The 25,802-nt window shown below is 41.2% G+C and overlaps 1 protein-coding gene across 10 annotated transcripts in view; it reads right to left on the bottom strand.

The window, feature by feature from the left end:
- The window catches only part of NR3C2 (nuclear receptor subfamily 3 group C member 2), a 154,340-nt gene that overhangs the window by 37,188 nt on the left and 91,350 nt on the right, over nt 1-25,802 (bottom strand). The gene's annotated exons all lie outside the window — the stretch shown is intronic.

Raw genomic sequence — 25,802 nt, 5'->3', positions numbered from 1 at the left:
TATTTCTCAATGCAAAGCTGGCAACCGTAGCTTAACTGTTTAAAACCGCATTATTTGGAATTCTTGGTAATGGTATTCCCAGGATGCAAAACACAGTAATCAAATGTGTGGTATCCTTGCATCAGGATAGCGTTTCCCCTCTCAACACTCCTGCATGAGGTTAATCAAAACGAATGTCAAAGGTAAAGGGAAGGCTGCACACACATCCAGTTTCCTTATCAAGAGCTCCTTCTTCATGCTCTAAGCCAGGGGTCGTCATCTGCGGCCCTCCAGATGTCCATGGACTACAATTCCCATTACCCCCTGCCAGCGTCTGACTACCCCTGCTAAGCTGAAGTTACTGGAGAAGAGAGGGAGAACTTCATATGTGAGGCATTTTGTCTCTTTCACTTTCACTTACATGCTCATGAATGAAAGAAAATCCAGGTCTGAGCCCCGCTCCACATGTTGGTACTGTATTCATGGCATGAGTGGATCATGGTAATTATCTTCAGAACTAGTGTCATATTTTCATTGAAGGCAAGAATAGGCAAAGCAGAATTTTACAAAACACTTCCATTTAAAGGACCACAAATAACATAACCAGAGAATTATTGGTGCAATAAAGTAGGAACGGGTAGCATATATAGCCCTTAAAAATTAGTTTCACTTAAAAATGTCTCCCAGCATGTGGGTCATTCTGGCTTCAGAGACAGCACCTACTTCAGCTCAGATCTGAAGTAATTCAGAGCTGTAAAACCCCTAGAAGTGAAAACTGAAACAAAAATTAACACAGCTCCACTTTGCTGTATGCTTTCTCATACAATGTCAAATTAAGGTTGGCATAATATATACCTTATACTTGCTATTCTGTAGTACTTACTACAAATTACCTTGAAAATAGCTACCACCTCAGATTTCTATGTCGGTATTCTCCTGAATTTTTCTCTCTCCATGCACTTGTTTCTGGAATGCTTGAGTTCCTAGTATTATTACATTTCCCTGACTTTGAAAGAGGAAATAGTACTCTCCATGTCTAAAACTTTACTTATCATTTTGACCCTTGAAATAGTTACAGACACCTGAGTCCAAAACCTTCCACGGAGTACAATGTGAAGACTCTTGCTCCGTGACCCCAACACAGTGTCCATCAATGTTTCCTGGCACCCACCTGCTTCTTCCCCAATTCAAAGAATCAATCCCAGCTTTATGTCATCACCTTAGCACTGGACGTGCTTAGAAAAGACAAGTGGCCTTCCTTTATGTCTGCAAGGAACACATGTTCCTCCCTTAACTGGAGGAATTATTTTGGAAACTGACAACGTTTCGATCTGTCAACCACTTTGCCTTTGTCAACCACTTTGCCATAGGTCTTATTGCCTATGTCAGCCATTTGGATCCTCAGAATTCTAAAAGTAGTCACAAGGTGAACAAAGTTGAGGACCATTACTCCAGTTGCTCATATCTTAAAGAAATTGATCTAGATTTTAAAATATCCACATACCATTGAATTTTACTGCTCTACTGAACAATTCTATTCATACTGTAAACAATGGATTTCGTGTGTGTGTGTGTGTGTGTGTGTGTGTGTTCATTGTTTAATTGTAATATAGAGTTGGGAATTTTCACTCATATTCAGCCATCCCCCGTATTTAAATTTGCAAAACATCTACCGTTTTCACAACCTGTTTTCAAATTCCTTCAGTTTTGGTTCTATAGTTATGATATCTGACAAGTATGGCATTATGAAAAGTTTCACAACACCAATTCCCTTACATCCTGTACCTACTCTTTAGGATTATACCAAATATATATATGCTCTGGTCAGACTATAAGCAATGGCTCACCTACTGATTTTTGATGACATTTTGTAGTAGTATCCAGATTGAAATTCTTTAGAGGTGGGTAATACCAAACTTTTCTGAAGAATGCCACCAGTTCTTTATGATCTGCACAATCATGGGGGGGGGGGGTTGCCTGTTGAAGAGTATGTGAAATCTACATCTATGTTCAGACATAATTGCCAACACTTCTATTCTATTTGAGCATACTTATATTGGGTAGCTGTCAATGATTTTTAAGTGTGTGCAACAGGTGAGATTTTTGGCAACATTGCATTGCAGTATCTAATAAAATTGGCATCTGCTAACATAGTTGCTAATTATTTGAACCCATATATTCCGACACAAGTGCTTGTTTTAATTACTGCTTTAAATTGATTTAATACTGTTTTATGGACCAACACCTTGGGCCAACAAATGCTTTAATGATATTGTCACTATTGTCATCTTCAATAAGCCTTGCAAGAAAAACAAAGTTTGAGTCCAGTGGTACCATTAAGACTTTATGCCACTGGACATAAATTTGTTCTACTGCTTCAGACCAACTGAACCTTGTATAAAAGTGACCATTCCTAGAAATCTTTGTAAATCAATCTTGTCTTTAGATAAGGCAATTCAATTCAGGTTGCTACTTTAATGTAAACACATTGTTTTAACCCTTCTTTGAATACATTATGTTCTATGGATTTTATTTCTGACATTGCAAATTTGTTTCCTTTTCTTTTAGATTCTACTTCCTCTCTTTCTCTCTCTCACTTCACTTCAATAAGACATGCAAGATGATCAAGGGCGTAGATGTCTGAAAAATCCCTTTTTGGCGCGCTTATGAAACTGAAGGGATACTGACAAAATCTTGCAAATCTGTATTTCTCAAAAGATGCATTGTTTGTTAGATCTTTGAGGGCAACTGATGGTTCCTATGCATATGGCATGCTGTACTTGAAATGTCAAATTTCTGGAAATTTTGATGCCGTGGGGAGGCGGGATGGAAATTTTGGGGAAAACTGAAATATATGCAATATTTATTGGCCAGCAAACCTAAAACTGATTTAACAACAAAAGTGCTTGCTTAATTAGTTACTTAGTACATAGAAGGCTACAATACTTGACATGCTTATGGAATTTAAGAGTTATAAATGTTTAGTTTCTTACAAGCACAACTGCAAATATACCACTTCTTGAAAGACAACTGCAAGCTGATGCCCCGTTTAGTGCAAGTACCTTAATTTTTCCTATCTGAAAAATAGGAAATTGTAGCAAATAAGCTTGGTGGTAAATAACAAAAAATATAGTATTTGGTCAGAAAAAAGGGTCACACAAAAGGTCAGCACAGCTAGATGCAGTTCCAGTTAGATTATGTATTCTTCCTTTTGTGCCTACTGGTTAAAGCAGGCTTTCTCTACCAGGGTTTTGTGAAAAAACTGGGATTTCTTGACAACCCTGGAAGAATTTCCCAAATGGGAGTTAATTAATTGTAAATATATTTTTGTACATTTGTTAAACATTTATTTGGTGATATCATCATCAAACATAATAAAGCTCAAGTTGAGAGTTCATTCCCTACCTGATTGGCCCTCCCTGTGGGTGTGCCACCAATAGAGAGAGCACTCTGCCAATGAGGGTCAATCAGTTCAAACCAGACTCTGCCAGCCAATGAGGGTCAATCAGCTCAAATTGCATGTAGACAACTGACTCCCCATGGAAATATTCCAATAGCAGGTGGACTTCAGCCAGGAAGAAGATAAACTCTCTACCTCAGCTAATAAGAGGGTCAGCTCTCCAACTTCCTGCCAGATTCAGAACTCTGGGCCATTCCGCACCAGGTTCTGTGTAGCAAATTGGTTGCGGAACGAAAAAACGCCATTTTAAATAGTGGAATTCGTCGTTATACATACCTGCCTTTGTAGTGGAATCCAGTTGCATTTCTATCATTTCCCACAGGTTTCCAGTCTCGGCAAAAATCGCTAGCCAGGAAGCGATATTGCCGAGCTTTGTCCTGCCCCTGGCCGTCAATCAAACGAGCAGCCAATGGGCGGTCGTTATCATGCTCAAAAAAGCCCCTTTCCCTTTAAGGAAGGTTAAAAAAAAAACACGTTGCAACGAATCTGCGTTGATTCATTGCAATGGAGAGACCCATCTAGCTAGCAGGTGGTGTTTTAGCTGCCATTTCATCGTTGCCATGCTCCCCCCGAGTGGAAAAAAAATATCCCCCCCCCCGCACGGGCGCGATTTTCGGCTGAAAATAGAGTGAAAAATAAAGGGAAAATAAACCAGCAAACGGGGCTGTGTGTTGCTTGGTGCTTGGTGACTTTAAACAGCTCTGGGGAGGGACTGCAGCCGGGAAAGCCTCGCTGGGTAAACGAAGGCTCGCCGGTGCGTTGATCTCCGCTCGCTCTGAGAAAAAAAAAATGGTGATTGCTTCACCGGAAGATCAGAGGAGAGAGCCAGGGGGAGGGACTTTGCAGAAACCGCAACAATGGTAATGCACAGAACTTTCCCGCTAGTGTTGCAGATTGGTTGCAAGAGTGTACCGCTTTCCAGAGGGTGAATCCACTTTTTGGGATTTCCCTGAAAGCGCTACAATGAAGCGCTTTTTGCAGATCGGTTTCAGGAGCGTTGCAGATTGTCAAGGACATTGTGCATAACAGCAAATCAGTAGCGATTTCAATTTGCAACCATTGTGCAATTTTGAACGAGTGCGGAATGGCCCTCTGAGTGGAAAAGGAAACAGCCTCAGAGCATGCCATGTTGACAGTAAGTTGCCCTGGGCTCTTGCCCTCTATCGTGGGAATGTTTACTCATGAGTAGGTCATGGTCCCTGCCTTGCACTTAACAGCTTAATATGTTTACTGCATACCCACATTGTTTTTAAAAGATTTCACTCATTATAAAAATAAATATTTCCTAGGAGTTTGTGGGCCCAGGGGAAGATGAGGGAGCAAAAGGGAAGGGAGCAGAAATCCCCACATAACCAACTGACTTTACTGAATACAACCACAGGATAATTGATGGATCCAACATCAGGTGACCTGCCTGCTGCCTAATGTAACCCAGTTTCCCAGCCTGTCTCTTAGTTGGGAGGGGAAGGAACCTCAGAGCAGCAAGCCCTGGTATCCTATATGGGCACAAGCCACCTGTGAGAGCCAGCAAACACCTGTTGCTTGGCATGCTGATGAATGGCTCCATCCCCAAGCCCTTTAAGGGACTCCCAGAAACAGGATATATGGGCTTGCAAGCACTGCCTTCCCTCACATGGATTCATCCCAATGCCCAATCGGCTAGTAACAAGTTCAAAGAATAGAACATAGTAAGCTGAAAGGCAGCCCGAAAAACTGAGAATGAAAGGGATGACTGGGAGAGAGAGCTGGAGCTGAATGATGAGCAGGTCCAAGCAATGTCTAAGTTAAATAAGGGAGGGGAGGTGTGGCCAGCACAGAGACAGTGAATACCGAGGTGGCCCTGGAACTCCCCCTCCAAGTCTGCTTGTACCCAGCCTACATGTAACCACTGCATGTTCAATGGTTAAATAATCCCCCCTCAGTAATGGCCTCTCGGCCTGTCTGAGTGGTAGGAAGTGCCAATTTTGTCAAGAAAGTCATGCTATAACAAAAATGAAATAATAAATTAAATATTTATTATATAGTGTGCACACATGTAAAATTAACATTAGGAATCTTAATGTCAGACAGTACAATTTACAAGCATTCCTAGTGGATAAGTATGTTCTATGAGTCATATGAAACCGGACACCTTTTAGCCACCATCACCTTCCTCACTGGTCAGAAATACAATTAAATACACAGAACACGCATTCAGAGAGTATTATATATTTTTCATGAACAGGAATTGTTCTCTGAAATTTAAAAAGACAAAAAATGATAGTTGAAATCGATATGCTATTTTTTTTTTTAATTGAAGGTGTTTCTGTGAATACAGGTATCAAGAGGAATAATTTATAACCTGGTATATTTTAAAAAATATATTTGCCTAACCACACAGCATAGGAGGTAAAATAATTCTTGTATAAAATTCTAGGAATTTTCTAGGAACTAGGCTGCGAGGCTTTTGCGAGCTATTTTGCGGATAAGATCTTGTCGCTCCGTCGTGACCTTACTGCCACAGTTGATACAGTTCGTGAACTAGAAGCTCCGTGGCCGTTACGGGGGATCAGGTTTGATGGCTTCAGGCGGCTCTCTTTATCCGAAGTGGACAAATTGCTAGGGTCGGTGAGGGCGACCACTTGCCCCCTTGATCCCTGTCCGTCGTGGTTGCTTAAGATCAGCGACCCACGGATAGGTGTTCCCCTGAGGGAGATTATAAACCTCTCCCTTACATTGGGAGAATTCCCTCAGCGGCTCAAGGAGGCAGTGGTTCGCCCTCTTCTGAAAAAACCATCGCTGAATCCGCGGGACCCCGCCAGCTACCGCCCGGTATCGCATCTTGCATTCCTGGGCAAGGTGGTTGAGAGGGCCGCCGCGGACCAGCTCCTAGCATTTTTGGAGGAAACTTCGGCCCTTGATCCATACCAGTCTGGCTTCCGTCCTGGCCATGGGGTGGAGACTGTGCTGGTCGCCCTGACAGATGATCTCCGGCGCCAGCTGGACCGGGGCGGGTCGGCCATTCTCGTGCTATTAGACCTGTCAGCCGCATTTGATGTGGTTGACCACGAGCTCTTGGTTCACCGCCTCGCTGATACTGGGATTGGAAGGGTGGCTCTTAAATGGCTATCCTCCTTTCTAGAGAACAGATCACAGAGGGTCGCTGTGGGGGAGGAGTTATCCGACTCCTTTGCACTCCCATGTGGGGTGCCACAGGGAGCGGTGCTCTCCCCCACGTTATTTAACATCTATATGCGTCCCCTGGCTCAGCTGGTACGGAGTTATGGGCTTGGGTGTCACCAGTACGCTGATGATACCCAGCTCTATCTCTTGATGGATGGCCGGCCAGATCTCCCCCCAGAAAAATTCGCCAGTTGTTTGGAAGCAGTGGCTGGATGGATCAGGAAGAGCCGCCTGAGACTCAACCCCTCTAAGACGGAGGTCCTTTGGCTAGGCCGAAGGGAGCAGGAACAGGAAGCGCGTCTTCCCTGCCTGGACGGGGTACAATTGTCATCTGTGCCCCAAGCCAGGAATTTGGGAGTGATTCTGGATGCCTCACTTTCCATGGAGGCCCAGGTCACTAAGGTAGCCCGGACGGCGTTTCTCCATCTACGCCAAGCTCGGCTACTAGCGCCCTACCTGCCCCCGGAACACCTGGCCACTGTGATCCATGCAACGGTTACTTCTAGATTAGACTTCTGTAACTCGCTCTACGCGGGCCTACCCTTGTCTCTAACCCGGAAGTTACAGCTGGTACAGAATGCAGCTGCACGGGTCCTCACTAAATCATCTTGGAGGTCCCATGTTCAGCCTCTGCTGAAGCAGCTGCACTGGTTGCCAGTTTGTTTCCGGATCAGGTTCAAGGTTTTGGTACTAACCTTTAAGACTATACGCGGCTTGGGTCCTGCATACTTGAGGGACCGCCTATCTCCTTATGCCCCCCGCAGGGCACTTCGCTCTGCGGGTAAGAATCTGCTGATGATCCCAGGACCCCGGGAGGCACGCCTGGCCTCGACAAGGGCCAGGGCCTTTTCGGTCCTGGCCCCTACCTGGTGGAATGAGCTCCCTGAAGAGCTGCGGGCCCTGTCGGAGCTCTCTGAGTTCCGCAGAGCCTGCAAAACGGAGCTCTTCCGCCAGGCGTTTGTCTAAGGCCGGCTGATGGCCCGGGGCTAAGATCGGACCCCTCTCCCCGGAGGGGGGAGGCCAGTACTAAACTGACCTGGTTCCCCAGAGTGTTCCACCCTATGCCCAATTATCCTCCGTTCCCTTCTGCTCATCCAGTGGGCCTGTACGGGAATAGTTTTAATCGCCATCATTGTGACTTAGTCATTGTTTTAATGGGGTTTTAATGGGGAATTTTAATGGTTAATATATTGTATTGTATTAAAATGTTGTGAACCGCCGCGAGCCGGTTTCCGAGAGCGGCGGTCATACAAATCAAATAAATAATAAATAATAAATAATAAATAATAATAAATAATAATTCTTATAAAATGTTTAAAAAAATAACATTTTAGTATAAGAATGTCAATTTCAACTATAATAATTCAAACCACAGATGAGTTATGGTGAGAGCTTTCAAGGCAAAACATGTTCAGAGGTTGTTAGCCACTGGCTGCCTCTGCCTAATAATCCTGGAATTCCTGGGTGTCCCTTCATTTAATTACTACCCTGGGCTTATTCCTTCAACTTCCAAGTCCCACCGTTGAGTAACTCTGTAGCATGCCATGAGGTCAAAGGAGGTGGGTAAGGACGGGTGCAGATTTTCTCTTTATGCACAAACTCAAATCCAGAAACAAATCCAGGTACACTAAGCAATATAAACAAAAGGACAGTTCCTAGCTAAGTACTTACAATCCATGGTATATGTGATCTTTGTTAATTGCAGGATGCCTCTGTCCCTAGCACATCTGCAATTCCTTCTCAAATGCACACCAAAGCATGTTTCAGCCACCAACACAAATAACCCAATTCCAACTAACTCCCTTTTTCAAACCAACCCCTCCCATATGGTCCAGAGCCCTCAGCCAATCTGTATGCCAGGTCTTGGAGATCAATTCTACCAGACTTGGAACTTCTAATCAAGAGGTGTTAACACCTCTTATGCTGCATACTACATAATATTTTGAAAAACATTACATAGTTACTCAAATGTACACGTTTGTGCCAAATCAATCTCTAATAGATCTATGATTTCTCTTTTGCTTGTTCTGAAGCAACTATTTCTTCTAAATGCCTGGCATGTTTGAAACCTGTTTTTTCCCTTATCAGCATTATCACAATAACAAAATTTCTTCAACTCTGCTCCACTTGCAACTGCATGCAAATCAAACTTAAAAAAAATCTCTGAGGTATTTCCTTCAAAGATATTGGCTCCTGGAGGTTTCAAAGTTTCTGTTTTTGCTATTGCAAACTTTGCTGTGACAAAGTTTGTAAAATAATGCTACAAGAAACTGAAATGTGGACAAATAAATTCAATTAACACAATACAAGTAACCATTACAACATCTCAAAACAGAAGTTGCACTAATTTTCAGATTTTCATTGGTATTGCCCAGAAGCACTTCCACTAGTATCCCCTATTCATGGGATAGGTTTTTCAACTGCTGAAGCAGGAGATAATGAATGCTGAAGCAGGAGATAAAGAATTCTAATCAAAGAGTTCTCTGAATATATGGGTATACACTTAAATAACTATGATGTCAGTTATTCAGTCAAGTCCAACTCTTGGCAATCCAATGCCTCAACTGTTGCCGGTGTCCATTTTGTTCATGTCTAAGCACCACATTCTTTGTCGGCTGAACTAACTAATCAAGGGAGAATTCTCATTTTGACTAATTATCTAATATGGGACTTATTGCAGTGAGGTTGCGTGACCAGTTGATCATTTGGAAGGTTAGAAAGCTAGACTCTGGCAATGTGCCCCATCCCTCGCAGCTTGCACACACAAATATTGGAAAGTTGTTACATTATTTATTGTTCATGTATACCCATAATACAGATGACTTCTTCCCTACATAAGCCATTCCATTTTACAGTCTTGGGTACATCTTGTGTTTCTCATAAAGCACAGTGTTGAAAATATTTCCCATATAATAGCAATAAAGCACATTGTACAACAACAACAAAATACAGTGGGTTCTAGAAAACTGTTGTTAATAAGGGCTGACCAGAGCTCATTGCCCAAGCAGGACACAGCTATATCACTCCGCTATGCCGCAGTCTATAGGCCACCGTTCATTTCCACCATCTGTGCTAATCTCCAGACTATAAAGATCAGCTCCAAGGAGATAATGGCTGTTTTGGTGGGTGGACTCTGAGGAATTGTACTCTTCTGAGGCCCCACCTCCAAATCTCACGGAATAGTTCCAACCCAAGGGTAGCTAACCTCCAGGTGGGGCTCAGAAATCTCCCGGAATTACAGCTCATCTCCATGCTATAAATATCAGCTTCACAAGGAAAAATGGCTGCTTGAAAGGGGGAATTTGTGGCACTGTATCTCAATGAAGTTTAGGGATGCCAACCTCCAAGTAAGATTGGGGGATCCCCCAGAATTACAGCTCATCTCCAGGCAGTAGAGATCAGTTTCCCTGGAAAAAATGGCTGCCTTGTTGGATAGACTCTGGATCACTGTACCCTTTTGAGAATCTACTCTCCAAACTCCTGCTTGGTGGGGTCTTTAAATGCTCCCCAGGACTGCCCTATGAAGCTGTGGAGAAGGCTATGCCTTCTGCCTCGGCTCCTCCAAAGAATCTTCTGGCTTCTGCACAGCTAAGCATTCTGCCTTTTTGGTAGCAAACAGTCTGCCTTGCTTTCACTAGGCTCGGCTAGCACAATCTGTTGCTTCTAGAAGAGAAAGCCATTATAACTCTTGTGGCAATCATCCCCCAAAGTTCTGCCTTCCCCCAGGACTCTAGACCAATCGCCTTCTGATTTAAGAAGTGAGTTGTCGGGTAGTACACATGGTATTTTATATAGTAGTATGATAATATGATATTAATATTCTAACTTCAAACCCATGTAAGAATGTTCTCTTAAAATGAAACCTAAGCAATTTGGGACTTTGCATCTCCGATGTACTTAATACATTGCCTCTTACAATACTACATTGCTATTTTATACTAATTAACTCTCCCGAGTGCTTTAAAAAGATGCAAAGTGGAATTATTCCCACCAGCCAAATGTGAAAATTACTGCATAGCCCACACACAGAAAAACCTAATGATATAAATTAAATGTTTCCCTCCATTTCATTCTTCAAAACAAACCAAATGACATATATACAACTGTAATATATTCACAAATTTGCATTATCTTTTAAGAAAGTTTCTTGTATATTTTCTTCCAACTCTGTCCTGCTTTTCACCTCTTCTTATAGACAGCTTTCTTATTGAGCCTTGAAGTTCAAAATTCATGTTCACTCTGCAACTACAAAAAGTATCCCTACTATTCTCGATAAAAAGAAGGAAAGAGGGCAGAACTCTGAGTTAATAATCTGCACAAGGGCAGAATGGATACCCACTTAAATTAACAGAACTTTGATAAACAAGATGCATTCACGTTTAAGGAGATCAATTAAAATGCATTACTTTGCTGAAGATTCTCCCCATTATCAGATTATTTCAATGATCATGGTTATTAAGCATGCCTGTCCAGATATGTCTTTCTTGATCATCCTTCCTCCATGCCCTCTTTACAACTGCCATTATCTAAATGTTCTACGCAAGCCTCAATTCCCCCTTTTTGCAAACGAATTTTTATTTCCAAAGATTTATTTTGCCTTGTTTGTTACATAAAGGTAATAAAAGTATTTAAATACTATCAACAAAATATTTTCTATAACTGATAGCTGACAAAATTATACAGATGCAATGTGATAATGAAAGACTAACTTTTTTGGATATTTAAAATGCCTATAAAATAAAGAGTCTTAGTATTCTGAAGGTGACTTTCAAAGACATATTAAACTTTGTTTCATGCCCTATTGAGACCTAATAAAAGCCTCTGTTTATTTAGGTGTGCTTTATCAGTAAGATAAATGTTGGTCTTATCTTGTTCTGGTGGATGGTTCACTGAAGCAGTTCGAGTGGCAATTAAGAGGTGTAAGACAACATTTGCAGAGTGTTCAGTACCAGTTACTTAACATTCAGAAACATAAAACAAATTACAAATAATTACAAAATTGCAATATGGAAAAAGTTCTAAGAATTACTCATCATTATTATTACTATTATAAAGTATCTACTATCCTGCTTATTTATATATTAGATTAGATATTGTAGCCAAGTCCTTAACATTATTATACAAACAAAATAAACTAAAATAAGAAAACAATAATCACAATGCTGATCAGAAAAAATATACAAAGTAATAAGTACACACAATAAGTTCATAAACCACAAAAGTCTTAACCATAAAAACTCAATATATAAAAATGAATAGTTTGACATTTACTTCAACACATTTCTTCCTTAATTAATTATTAGATTTTTATCCCACCACTCCCAGACAAGCTGGCTCCTGGTGGTTCACAATAAATAAATGTGGCATCAGTGAGGGGGTGCAACAGGTGAAAATGAAGAAAGGTCGTATGAAGAAAGGTTGGGGGAGCTTTGTCTGTTTAGCCTAGAGAGGAGACAACTGAGAGGGGATCTGATAACCATCTTCAAGTATTTAAAAGGGTGCCATATAGAGTAGCGATCCCCAACCTGTGGGCCGCGGACCACATGTGGTCCTTCGACTAATTGGAGGTGGGCCCCGAAGGATGCCTTCTCCCCCCCCCCGGCCCTTTACTTCATCCCTCCCGACCCTTTACAACACACTTCAGGTGTCATTGTCTCCCATCACTCCCAGATGGGACTATCTCGTTGCAGAGGAACAAGCTCAGGGTTCCCATTGATTTGTCATTGTCATGAGTTAAAATTTCTATGAAAATAAAATGTTCCACTGTTGTGGCATGTCTGTATCTTATTTTGAAGGGATGTTTAAACATTACCATAGCAATCAGAGAGCGTTAGGGCAGTGGTTGAGAGTAGAGGAGTAAACTACCCCCCCACCGGGCCTCAGTAAAAGGCGTTGAGTGGTCCCCAGTGATAAAAAGGTTGGAGACCACTGATATAGAGGATGGAGCAGAATTGTTCTCTCTTGCCCCAGAGGGACAGACCAGAACGCCATATTTGGACATTTTTAAACAGAGGCTAGATAGCCATCTGACGGAGAGTCTGATTATGTGAAGGCACAAGGGTGGCAGGTTACAGTAGGTGAGCAATGGGGATGTGAATGTCCTGCATAGTGCAGGGGGTTGGACTAGATGACCCATGAGGTCCCTTCCAACTCTATTATTCTATGATTTTATGAACAGACTACAAAGGGAAATTGCTGAGCTGCAAATCATTACAACATTCAAAACAATGGAATCTTCAGGACTCAATAGGAATATTAGTTTGTTATCTCACTACATATGGTAACCTCATCCAGCCCTTACACCTGCTTTCCTAACACCCCCTACCAGAAGAGACATATATCTATTTTATTTCTTAATTGAAATAGTAGAATTGAATAGTGGATTGTTATGCAATGTAATGAATGGTAGATGTAATGGGAGATTGAAATTTAAATGTCAGATCTGAGGACAAAACTCTGCGTGGCTGGTCACTTGTGGGGGATGGCTCCATGTCTGGGTGAAGAAAATGGAGCATAGTGACAGGTTCTTTTTGAATTACTCTCAAGTTCTCCCTTTAGAATGCAATTGTCCATTACTCTTTAATCTTGACAAACTTAGCCTGTTATTTCTGTCAGAGCCTTGTATCTGGTAAACATCTTCATTATACATTCTAATATATTACCCACTCTCTACTTATATATGCAGCCTTCTAACTCCAGTTTCATTGTCTGATGAAACATACTCTGTACACAAAAGCTTATACTTTTTTATCAAACTATGCTGGTCTTAAAGGTGCCACTAGACTCAGACTTTGTTCTGTCTGGTTAAGATGCAATTGAAAACCAAGGGTAACTAGTACATGAACATCACATTTGGTGCAGGAACTAGTTTCCAGCAAATTCCAGTTTGCACTTCCCTTGCAAACCAGGATTCGAGACAGTGGTATGACCTCAGCTCTAGTGATGTGCACAAACTGGTTCACAAGCTGAATTTGGCTCAAATGTGACCCAATTTGGAAACCCCAAATTAATATTCAAGGAACATGTAGCCGTCTTGTCCAGTTCAGCTATTCGGGTCATTTAAACCTAACAGCTGATGGGCGCGCCTGCCCTACTGTTAGGATGAAATGGCTGTGGCTGGTGAAATAACCCAGTCATTTCAGACTAACAATGAAACAGGTACAACCAGCAGATGTTAGACTGAAATGGCTGCTAGCCATTTAAACCAAACAGACAAGTGGGTGTGCTCTTCAGCTGTTAGATATAAATGGCTGTGAGCAATTAAAACCATCTGTTTTGCTCCCTCCATGCCCAAGAATAGAGAAGTGAAATGGCTCGGTGAAATGGTTTGCAATCATTATAACCTATCAGGTTTTGGGTGCATTCACCGAGCTGCTAAGGTTGAAATGACTGCCAGCCATTTAAACCTAACAGCAGGGTCCACCTGTCAGTTGTTAGGTTTATAGGGATGTGAGCCATTAAATCCATCTGTTTAACTCCCCCCTGCAGGCAGCCATTTATCCCCCCCCCCATGGAACTTGGCTATTAGAGCTGAACTGGAACTGTTAGCTTCATATCCTTCCCCGCTCAGCTAACCACAATTTGCAAGTTCAGAACAACAGAAAACTATGGTTTACCATGAAGGCAGAAGAAACAAATTTCCTCATAATGCAAGAAGAGAAGACTGAGGTAGGAGCAAAGTTCATGCAAGAGAATATGAAATCAATTCAAAGCTAATTCATGTACTGGAAACCATGGTTTACTGTTACATTTGAACCATGCACAGTTGCATCTTTTAAAGCCCATTCACTTCAGTGAATTTAGTAGGATATAAGTCTGCATAAGATTGCAATGTATATTATTTGAACCCTAATGCAGTGGTCCCCAACCTTTTTATCACTGGGGACCAGTCAACTCTTGACAATTTTACTGAGGCCTGGGGGGGGGGGTAGTTTACTAGAGGATCCATCATTAGATGGCACTGGAGGGGCGGGATTAGCTGGCGGCCACTACGGCTCCTCTAATTGAGATGAGAAAGACAAGGGAGCAAGCTGGCCTCTGTTTCTTTTCGCCGTGGTTGCTGAAGGCAGTGGGCAGGAACCTCGTTGCCACAGAGTTGTGTGGGCTGCCCTGGGAATATGGTGCTCCTGGATGTGAGATGAGGGAGTCCTAGTCACAGAAGAAATGGAGAAGGGTAGCTTTGTGACCTGGACTTCTGCAAATTTGGGTTGACGTTGGTGGGCTGAAGTACCGACTGATCCACGGACTGCCACCGGACCCCAGACCGGGGGTTGGGGATCACTGCTCTAGTGTGAAGAGATCAAGGTATGGCCAACACCTTTTCTATGGGAAATTTAAAACATTTGCATGATATATATTATGATTAAATGGTGGTAGTATAAGCATTATTTTCCAGAACTGTGAAAACAATAGTAAAATCAACCCTGTAAAGTTTGATTGAAAATGCCAACTTAAAAGCAAATTTGCTTCGTATACTAAAAGGTTCTTCTACTTTTAAAAGTAGATTATAATGAAGTGAAGTAAGGTATTTCATACAACTGATTAGTTTGTTCCCACTTATTTACACTCTGAAGCAGTGTGAGGTTTTCAGAATTGGAAAGCAGCCAAAACCAGCATTTAAAAACAATTAAAAACTTGTGAAGGGATAATTTCTAGGGTATTTTTGTGCACATTTTTTTAAAACTTCAAACAACATCTAATAGCTAGAAAATAATGGACCAAAAAAATCAGAAAAGTTCAACTATAGTAGATTGCACATAAAAGCAAAAGCAAATTATTTTTTTACAATCCTCCAAAGGCATAGTTATATAATTTTAAATATAGCTGTGCGAATGCACTAAGGTAATAAAGGTACGAATGAACAAGGGAACAAGGGAGGTGCAAGGTTTTTGGTTTATAGTTTAATAGTGAAATCCAAAGCAACGTTTCACCTTTCAAAATCAAAGCTCAGAAGGGTGTTTGTTCAAGATCCTTTTTAGAATCTCACTGTTGGCTTGTACCATTCTGACTACCATTATTTTAAAGCAGCAGAACTTATCATTATAGCAAGGTTTAGCATTTAAATACAAGGGAATCATATAAACTTGTCACGGTGGTAATTAATCAAAATGTAAAAGGGTTCCATAGTGCAGAGTTAGCATATTACTGCATTCCAACCTTGAAGTATTTTTCTCTTCCTAACAACAACTTACTATGTATTAAAAAGCAAACACAATTGTTTCAGTTAAGAAGCCACTGTGCTATACAGACACCCCCAGTACAATGAATGGCTTCCTACCCTGTGACAAAAAAAGCTGGCATCATGCAGATCGTAAGTGGGTAGACAAAAGGGACTGTGTAGATGCTTGGGTATTGTGGTCATTTCCTGCATTCTGCAGGGGGTCCGACTAGATGACCTTGGAGTTCCCTTCCAACTCAATGGTTCTGTGATTCATCAGTATCAGGGAATCAAGACTCTGACATTTCAATGTCATTTTTGTTTCAGATAACTGATCTCCAGTTTTTATTGTTTTAGTTATTCACATAAAATAATACAAATTGGTTATCTTATCTTATATTAAATATACGTAATCATCAATATAACAGAGATTCCTCCTCACTCACATTATGATATTCCAAACAATTATAAAATTTCTAGGTTATGCTCAACTATAACTGCCACAAATAGTGAAATTAAATGTAAAATACCTTTTCCTAAAATAAATGTTAGGTATCTAGCCATCAGTGGGTTTTACAGAGTCAAACTTTAAATCCCCCTTGAAATTTAATTTGTAGGGATTGGCAGACTCCCAGGATCAGCCTTTGGTGGTGGCAGGAATGGATGGGGGAGTCAGAGGAAACTGCTTCCCCTCCTTCCAAAGATTTAAATGCCAAGGCTTTCTACCTACAGTGTAGTAGGTGCATGTTTTACTCACAAAATCACACTGTGTCTGTCTGCATTCCTTATGTTAATACGAAAAGGACAGAGTAAAACAGGGACCGTTGACATTTTTACAACCAGATTACTATGCGGAAGAGGTAAAAAGAACACGCTAAGCAAAAGGAGGCAATAAAACACCAATTCAAAACATGCAAATCCCCTACACATTATAAAATCCTTAATTTAAAAAAAACCCTTCACAAGGTATTCAAACTGATTCTACTTCAAACAGTGAAACTTTTTAGTTTCAGACTATGTTTTCATGAATTTAAAAATATATATTATATTCCTGTTGATCTCCTGTATAATAACAAATCTGCCAAATCTACTTTTAAAGAACTCCTACAATGTTTTTTTTTATTCTTTCATATACTAGAAAATAATCTTTATAACATGTTCATGGTAGTTAAACAAAGGACTGACAATTACCTCAAAACTTTTAAAATAAACAGTGCAGATCTCATGTTTTAGACTAATTTGTGGGACTTTTTAGTAAAACTGAGATGGCCCAAATTAAGATTCTGTAGTACTATGCCATAATTTGCTCATACACCAAGCACTGAAACGGAAACTATTAAAAAGTATAAAAATAACTGCATCATATTAAAATTTGCTGTGTCAGAAAACCACTTTCACAAATTATAGCTGCTGCTACTTCCCAGCACATGTATTTGCTATCAATATAGTTATGCAATTCTAAACAAGAGTTACTCACTTAAGGGTATTGATCTGTTTTTACTTAATTTTATGTTTATGACCACAACATGGGTTAGACAGTATTAAGGATGACACTTAAAATTAACCATACACAGGATAGACAATGAAAAGAAGATAAAGTATGTTCCTAGAGAAAAACAGGAAAATAGGTGTTGCAAAATTCAAGCTAATGATTAAGGCAATGTGCAAAAGATCCTCTCTCTGTTTTGACAAAAGACTGATGACCTCTGTTTTCACTATTGCTGGGAAGTGGGTAGTTAACTTTCATAATGAGTATAATGATTAATACCTACTATGCAAACACAGTAGGGCACAAGGCCAAACTCATGCTTCTGACACTTCGAAATGTGCATTAGTTAACTTATAACAATAAATTCCATCAGATGATTAACCTTGATGTCATCTGCCAGTCATATTTTTGTCGGAGTGCATGCATCATTAAGGGACAGAAGGGCTGCCAACTTTGTAGAGGGGCTGTGCTTTAGTGCCTTTAATTTGTATGGGATCTACTGTTCACTAGTATGGGATCTACTGTTCACTTAGGCAGAACAGCAGCAGCAGGGGAGGGGGAAAGTGGGAAGAACATGTGTCAAAGAAAGAGAAGATGTACTAAAGCAAGCTAAATGGAAAGAAAGGGGATTATCCCATAAACTGGGATTTGCAGAAAACTTTAAAAGTTTGCCCAAAATAGAGGTGCATTTACCCACCCCACAAAGAATTTCTCTACATTAGTGCAAAACTGACATCATCAGCCCCACTGTCGCTGCCTTTCCTTAGCAGCCTCTAAGGCAGTAAGGAATCAACATGCATGTGGAGGAGCAGGTGCTGCTATATGTGCAAAAGAAGAGGGACGACTGCCATCATTAGCCCCACCATTACTGCTTCTCCTCAGCAGCCTCTAAAACAGCAACCCTGAGCAGATAAGCCAGACATGGCATAGCAGGCAGAGGAGGAGGAAACACTGCCTTGGTGCCTCCCATGCCACCAGAAGAGGAGCATAACTGCATAATCAGCCACCACCACCTCCTGCCATGTTCCCAGCTATATCCTTCTTCCAGCAGGCACATGTGACAGGAGGAGCAGCACTACTGGTGGACGGGATCCCAAGTAATTAATGGGGGGAGACAGAGGGAGGGGGATCAGAGAAAAATAAGTGGGTACTAAGGAGTGACAGTATGCATGAGTAGAGGGAAACTGAGTGAGTGATAGAAGATATAGGGAGGGAGAAAGACACACACACAGAGAGTGGGGAAGGAGAAAAAGGTGAGAAAAAGAAAGATTCAGGTGGGTCGCTGTGTTGGTCTGAGGCAGTTGAACAAAGTTTTAAATCCACTGGTGCCTTCAAGACCAACAAAGTTTTATTCAAGTTATAAGCTTTTGTGCACATGCATGCAAGCCACCAGATTTGCAGAAAATTCTGAAAAATGAAAGAAGTCACAAGGATTTATAAATCCCCAAACACAGGGAAAAGTTAGATCTCATGACAACATGCCAAGAAGTCAGCCACTAAGGAGTTGGCTAACAACCCCAAGATTCAAGGAGCAAGAGAAAGGAGGCAGCAATTAGAGCAGTGGATCTCAACCTGGGGGTCGGGACCCCTTTGGGGGTTGAATGACCCTTTCACAGGGGTCGTGGCAGGGCAAGCAGCTTGGTTGGGGGGGACACCATCCACACAACAACCTTGTGGGGTAGATAGCAATATAGTGTTCGTCTGTCTGGCGCAGCGGAAAAGAGCGAGATCAACATGGTGGGACAAGAGGCAGAACTGAACTGAGAAACCCAGGGGGGGGGAATGTATATACAATCATGAACAATGGATCTTCATGCCATTGGTCAGTTTCAATTTAATTTCTATGAAAGAACACTTGCATAATTTTATGGTTGTGGGTCATCACAACATGAAGAACTGTATTAAAGGGTCGTGGAATTAGGAAGGTTGAGAACCACTGTTTGGGCTGGGAGGGAGGCAATGGATAGATCAGTAATCATAATCTCTTCAACAATGGGCACTGCTTGGGAGGTGGGCGAGAGGTGAAGGCACTGAATCTGAATTTTGTTAGGGCTAGGAAGCATGTTGCTGCTGGCCATGGATTCCAACGCAGCCCAAACATCATTTGCACTCAGTGTCTGTCTCTTCCAGTTGACCATTCCTCCTGCTGATGAAGAGGAGGAGGAAGACAAGGTGGCAACAAGAAGGTAAATTGAGAAAAGCAGGAGAAGTAGAAGAGCAAGAGGCTAGTGAGAGCCAATAAGGGTATGCGGGGGAAGAAAAGGTGTGAAAGAAGAGATGGGGGATGAAGAAGAGGAAGGAGGCTGTGGTGGAGAGAGACAGTGGTGTTGTCACGTACAGCAAAAAGCAGGACCACTGAAGGAATTTCTGAATGAGTCACAGGTCCCAGCTTGCTTTAAGATATAATAATAAAAAGAAATACAACAAGCTAAAATGATTTTTTTTACAAAAAATATACATTGATGGCTTTCTGAACATGATTAAGTTATAAAATACTATTACTATAAACCTTATAGCTGACAAAATATGGCCAAGACTAAAAGAAATACTGTAAAACTATGTAAAGCTGCTCCTTTTATTGGACACGACCACAGAAACTTCTAACTACTTAGCTGTCTTTCTACCTTGCAGAACTGGTGACTACGATGTAACTAAAACAAATGTTTATAAAACACATTTAAAAGGCCACAATTTAAAATATCAGGACTGCCAATAAACAAAAAATTAAATTTGTAAAATGAAGTAATCAATAAAACTGGCTTCAACTGCCTCCTTGAAGACTGAAAATGAGGGGGCCAGGTGCACTGCCCTGGTTCCATAGTTGTGGGGCTCCCACTCTCTTATGAGCTCATCAAAGGGGCTTCTTTCCTGTTGGGGTGGTCAAGTTCTCTATCTGCGATCTTAATTCCCAGGCACAAACATGTGGGAGGAGACCTTCAGATTCCCTGGTTCCAATCGCTTTAAAGGACAAAACCCACATCTTGATCTGTGCTCAGGAGTGGATCAATGGCCTAACTGTTGTATGATTCAGTTCATGTGCTCCCAAGCAGCTGGCCCCAACCATCAGTCCAGCTGCAGTATTCTGCCCTAACTTCAGCTTCCAAGCACGGTTTAAGGGTAGCCCCAACTAGAGTGCATTGCAACAGTCCAGTCTAGATGTAACTAAAGAATGGATAACTGTGGCTAGATCTGGCTAAACCAGGAACGGGCACAGCTGATGCTCCAGCTGAAGCTGGGCAAAAAATCTCCAGTTTTCTAAGATGACTGCTGTGTCAAAAGAACATTCCCAAGCTGTGAATTTTTGCCCAATATACCTAAAGTTTTCATTTCAGGTTTATTAATAAAAACCTGTAAAAATGAACCAAAAATGTCTAATTCAGGGATTCCCAACCAGGGATCGGTGGACCCCCAGGGGTCCGTGGGATCTCTGGAGTGTGTCCATGACCTTTCCCTACCTGCCTTAACGGATTGGCCACGTGCAAGGCAAGCAGCCACTTCTATTGCTTCTTCTCCTGAGCATGAGTGAGTTCTCTTTTGGTTTCTGTGCCTTGGAGGGAGCAGAACATGAACTCCTACTCCCATCTTAAACTGATTCCGGTCTCCCCCCCCCCCCATTATCCTCAAACCTGCCTGTGGGTGATGTCACTTCTGAAGACATGTCACTTCCAGGGGGCATGGCAGGGAGGTGTGGCCAGCTGTCTTCACTGCCAGGACTCCTCAAAGCCTGAAGAATTATTTCAAGGGTTCCTCCATGATCAAAAGGTTGAAAACATCTGGTCTAATTGATATGGTATTTCTGCCATCCTCAACACTCAATGAAAGAATAAATGTGATCAAGAAATAAATAGGGAAACTGAAATGTCTTCTGATTGAACAGTGCACAGAACTATTATTTGAGATGAAAACATTTATGCACTTGTAATCAGTGTAAGGATGTAAAACTGTCCCCCCCACCCCCCTGATTGCAATAAAAACTGTGGAGCAGATAGTCACTTACAAGGTGCCCACGAAGAAAAATGACAAATACCCTCTGCGATATCAAAAGCCTGTGATGTTTGTGCACTTGATTCTATAGAAAACTGTTCATCATTCTGTTTTATGATAGCAAAAGTAAGATTATTACTTCCTAGCAGAGTGTTGGCCTTCATTAGTTTTTGATTATGCATGCTTCTTCACACTAAACAGTGAGTGCTGTTATTAATTTCTCCCAATAGTATATTATTATAATGACACAATATCAGAACAAATAAGCACCTATCACTTTCATAATTTCAGCAAGCATTCTTATGCATAGCATTTGCATGCATTACGTGGTACACAGACTAACAGAAGTGTATTTTATTTCTGGATCTATGTGGCAGAGAATGATTGAGTACTTGACTGCATGTATCAAATTACATTTAAGATAACCATGAAATATGCAGAAAACAAGACATCTAGAACTGATTTTCTTTGTTAAAAATGCTTTTTTGTTGAGTTTTCAAATTTGTGGACAAAGGTTGCAGTGGTCCCAGGGTCTTCTTTCCCTTTTGGCCTGTGTTGTAGTCTTCTGCAGGGTTACTCCAGTCTAAGTCCATTTCTATCTATGGACTCAGAATGGAGTAATATTGCATATGAATGCAAAGTAAACGGCCAATATGGTTCCTCTACAAATTACTCCACAGTTAGCATCTATGTATGCATATCTACCTGTCATGCCCCCTGCTGCACCTCTAACTAAGTCACCAGAGGATGCACCTGATCCTGATTCACTGCCTGGGCCCAGCACTCTCTAGACACCACCTGAAGATCTAGCCAGTGAAGATCAGGTTCGGGATTGGGACCAGCCCAATGCTCCAGAGCAACCGGGTCCCAGCCAGACCAGCGCCCAGGCTGATGTGCCCGCATATGCCAACCCTGAAGACTCACCAGAAGAACAGCACCGACAGTCCCAGGCAAAGACTCCTTACCCTGACTCAGCTTGACCTTGTTCCTCACCCCGCCTACTACGTGAACCGTCTCTCTGGCTCCTGAACCCCCAGACTGGACTCTGGTTTCTGCCTTAGCACAACAACTCAGTTGAGTAAGAGTGGCCCCAGTAGAGCAGCACACTACCACACAGACTAGTCAACATCCTAAAACATATGGAATAGTAAAAGGACTGGGGGAGGGATGTCAGCTGGATCCTGCACCATTTTATTTGTAGTAAGATCAAAAAGTGATTAAGATTAATAGTCAACATCCTAGATTACCCAGTGCACCTGGAAACAATATTTCCTAAGCATCCACATGACCAACTACTAGTAAACGCATCATGATTCAGTTGTAAAATAAAATTTAACAGTTTTAAATCTACAATAGTTTGTGTCTCTTTTTGAATTCTGTAAAAAAATGCCATATATAAATACTGATTTAAGGAACACCAAGAAACCTTACAGAAAAGAAATCTGAGAAGCCAATTTCTGCAGATTATTAGAACATCTGAAGTTCTTCTGTTCTCCTTGTTGCAAAAGCAATCATTTTAATCTGTTTTTCCTGATGTTAGCAGTTTCCATTTGTAACTATTCATGGCTTTGAATCTGCTAAAACTATAATTCGCTCCTCGCCCATTTTAAAACTGAGGGACTGCATATCAGCTAGGAACTTTCCCCTGAAACACAGGAGACTAAGCCTTTTTCATCTAACACCTTCTCCTAGGCTTTCAATTTCATTGTGCTGTTTGTTATGCAGTTCACACAAGCCCATGGCAACAACCAAGCACCATTACCAACAACCTATAAATGATCTGTTGATGCCTTGCCTTTAATTATATCTCCCAGCTTTATTAAAATGCAGGATCTCAAATGGCTTCCTGTTGAATTTTACCATAATTATTTATATAGCATTAAAAAACTATATGACACTTTACAGTGACTTAAGTAAAAATAGAAATATCTTATGAGCTTAAAAGTCTAATTTTTGACAGTGGAAGAAACAAGGTAGAAATAGGAAGAGACAATGGATGAATGTGACAAGTCTGGATTCTTTACCCTGACTACACCCTTAGGACAATTATTGACAATCATGAGAGCACTTACCAGCAGAATACTACTTTGCAATATTGCCAAAGAGATAAGTTTAAAGTCTGATGACTAGTAACTGTCCATAGCAGTATAACATTATATTAATATTACATTAACCATTTATAATCTAATTTATACTGGTGTCCATTACTTCAGATTAAGTCATTTGCCATAATTGTCAAATATTCATGTTTTGGGAGCAGAGGATACAGAGGAAAGTATCTGAAAACATCTGATTAAACAGTGCTGAATTCCAAGGGGACGGTGGCTTTGAAAAAAGAAATTAAAGAAACTGCAGTCGGTAATGGAAAATTTATTTCCCAATTATTACACAATTTGAACATTGAGACAGAATGCATTGCTTACATACTGACTTCATAGACTGTACTGTAAAATGATTTCATGCCATAAATTATTTTAATTTAATTTAATCTTCATGTTGTTGTTGTTATGTGCGAAGTCGTGTCCGACCCATCGCGACCCCATGGACAATGATCCTCCAGGCCTTCCTGTCCTCTACCATTCCCTGGAGTCCTTTTAAGTTTGCCCTACTGCTTCAGTGACTCCATCCATCCACCTCATTCTCTGTCGTCCCCTTCTTCTTTTGCCCTCGATCACTCCCAGCATTAGGCTCTTCTCCAGGGAGTCCTTCCTTCTCATGAGGTGGCCAAAGTATTTGAGTTTCATCTTCAGGATCTGGCCTTCTAAAGAGCAGTCAGGGCTGATCTCCTCTAGGACTGACCGGTTTGTTCGCCTTGCAGTCCAAGGGACTCGCAAGAGTCTTCTCCAGCACCAGAGTTCAAAAGCCTCAATTCTTTGACGCTCGGCCTTCCTTATGGTCCAACTTTCGCAGCCATACATTGCAACTGGGAATACCATAGCTTTGACTAAACGCACTTTTGTTGGTAGGGTGATGTCTCTGCTTTTTAGGATGCTGTCTAGATTTGCCATAGCTTTCCTCCCTAGGAGCAAGCGTCTTTTAATTTCTTTGCTGCAGTCCCCATCTGCAGTGATCTTGGAGCCGAGGAAAATAAAATCTGTCACTATCTCCATTTCTTCCCCATCTATTTGCCAGGAATTGAGAGGGCCGGCTGCCATGATCTTTGTTTTCTTGATGTTGAGTTTCAAGCCAACTTTTGCACTCTCCTCCTTCACCCGCATCAACAGGCTCTTTAGTTCCTCTTCACTTTCTGCCATTAATCTTCATATATAAGCACAATCTCTATAAGTGCTAGATCAGATATATGCTAAATAACATTATGGGGAGCAATTCACCAAATGTAGTGTAAGGAGTCCACAGAAAGCAACTATTTTTTTAATGGCTCTCTGGTTATGGGTAGTTCAAAGTCCTGAAGTCAAAATCAAAAAATGTGCTTTTACCACCCCTTTGACCTGTATGCACAAATGCAGACATGATTTCAAATAGCAAGAATAGACCATTATTTCCTATTTCATTTTGCTGGATCATGACAAAAAACACTTTGCCAATTCACACCAACAAAAACTAAGGTTGTTTAACAGTTGTTTAACAGTGTTATGTTAAAGGTTGTTTAACAGTGTTATGATATCGGAACAAAGACATTCAAAGGGCAGAAGCGCTATAGTTGCCATCAAAAGCAACAGTCATGTGTCTCCTCCTTTATCATTTCTAGTAAAATAAAATACGTTTAATGTCATTGTTAGAAGTACCCTGCCCTCCAGTCAACAGTCAATAAGTTGAACACATGACTTTTATGGACTTAGAAGGGTGTAACTCTGCAATTCTGCTTAGGAGGGCACATTTGCACTACAAATTTCCTGTATTCCAAGGCAGTAATATTTTAGTGGATGTATGCTTATAAATTGTTTGAGAGCTGTTCCATAGGATTTTCCTGGCAAAATGCTTAACAAGGTAGGTTGCCAGGTCTTTCCTTAACCCTCTCCATGTACCTGGGCTTGGGACCGGCATGCTCGGGTGTGCATGGACAGCAGAAGTTGTAAACAGGGAAATACTAAAGCCCCTAAAGCCTGCTAGGACTGGTCAGTGGTAAAAGGAAACCAGGCTGACAAAGAACATGGTGATTCGATACATGGCCAGAGCATTGCACAACTAAAAGAAGAGGTGAAAGATCAGAAGACATGGAGACAGCTGAGCCATAGGATCGTCAAGAGTCAGACATGACTGAATGGCTAACATCAGCATCACGCTTATAAAACTTTGATTCATTCTTCATTTTGTATGACTGGCTCACATATTTTTAACAGAGCATATAATATAAATATTTTAAATAAATAAATAACATTGCTTAGTGCAAACTTTGTAAGATAACCCAGACAGAACTGAAATTCATTCTATTGTCCCAATCAATGAGAAAAAAAACAAGGACTAAAAGTGTATGTGTAGATCATATTATATTTTTCACTGAAATGCATTAGTTCTCTGATTGCAACGATCACAGCTCCCATATAACCATCAGCCCTCTCCTCCCCCCTATAGCACTTTGATGTCTGCCTCTCTGGCAAAACCACACTTTG

This window comes from Paroedura picta, chromosome 10 (assembly GCF_049243985.1).
Source record: "Paroedura picta isolate Pp20150507F chromosome 10, Ppicta_v3.0, whole genome shotgun sequence".
NCBI classification, from domain to species: Eukaryota; Metazoa; Chordata; class Lepidosauria; order Squamata; family Gekkonidae; genus Paroedura; species Paroedura picta.
Note: the sequence above shows the minus strand (reverse complement) of the source record. Positions and strands in the feature narration are given on the sequence as shown.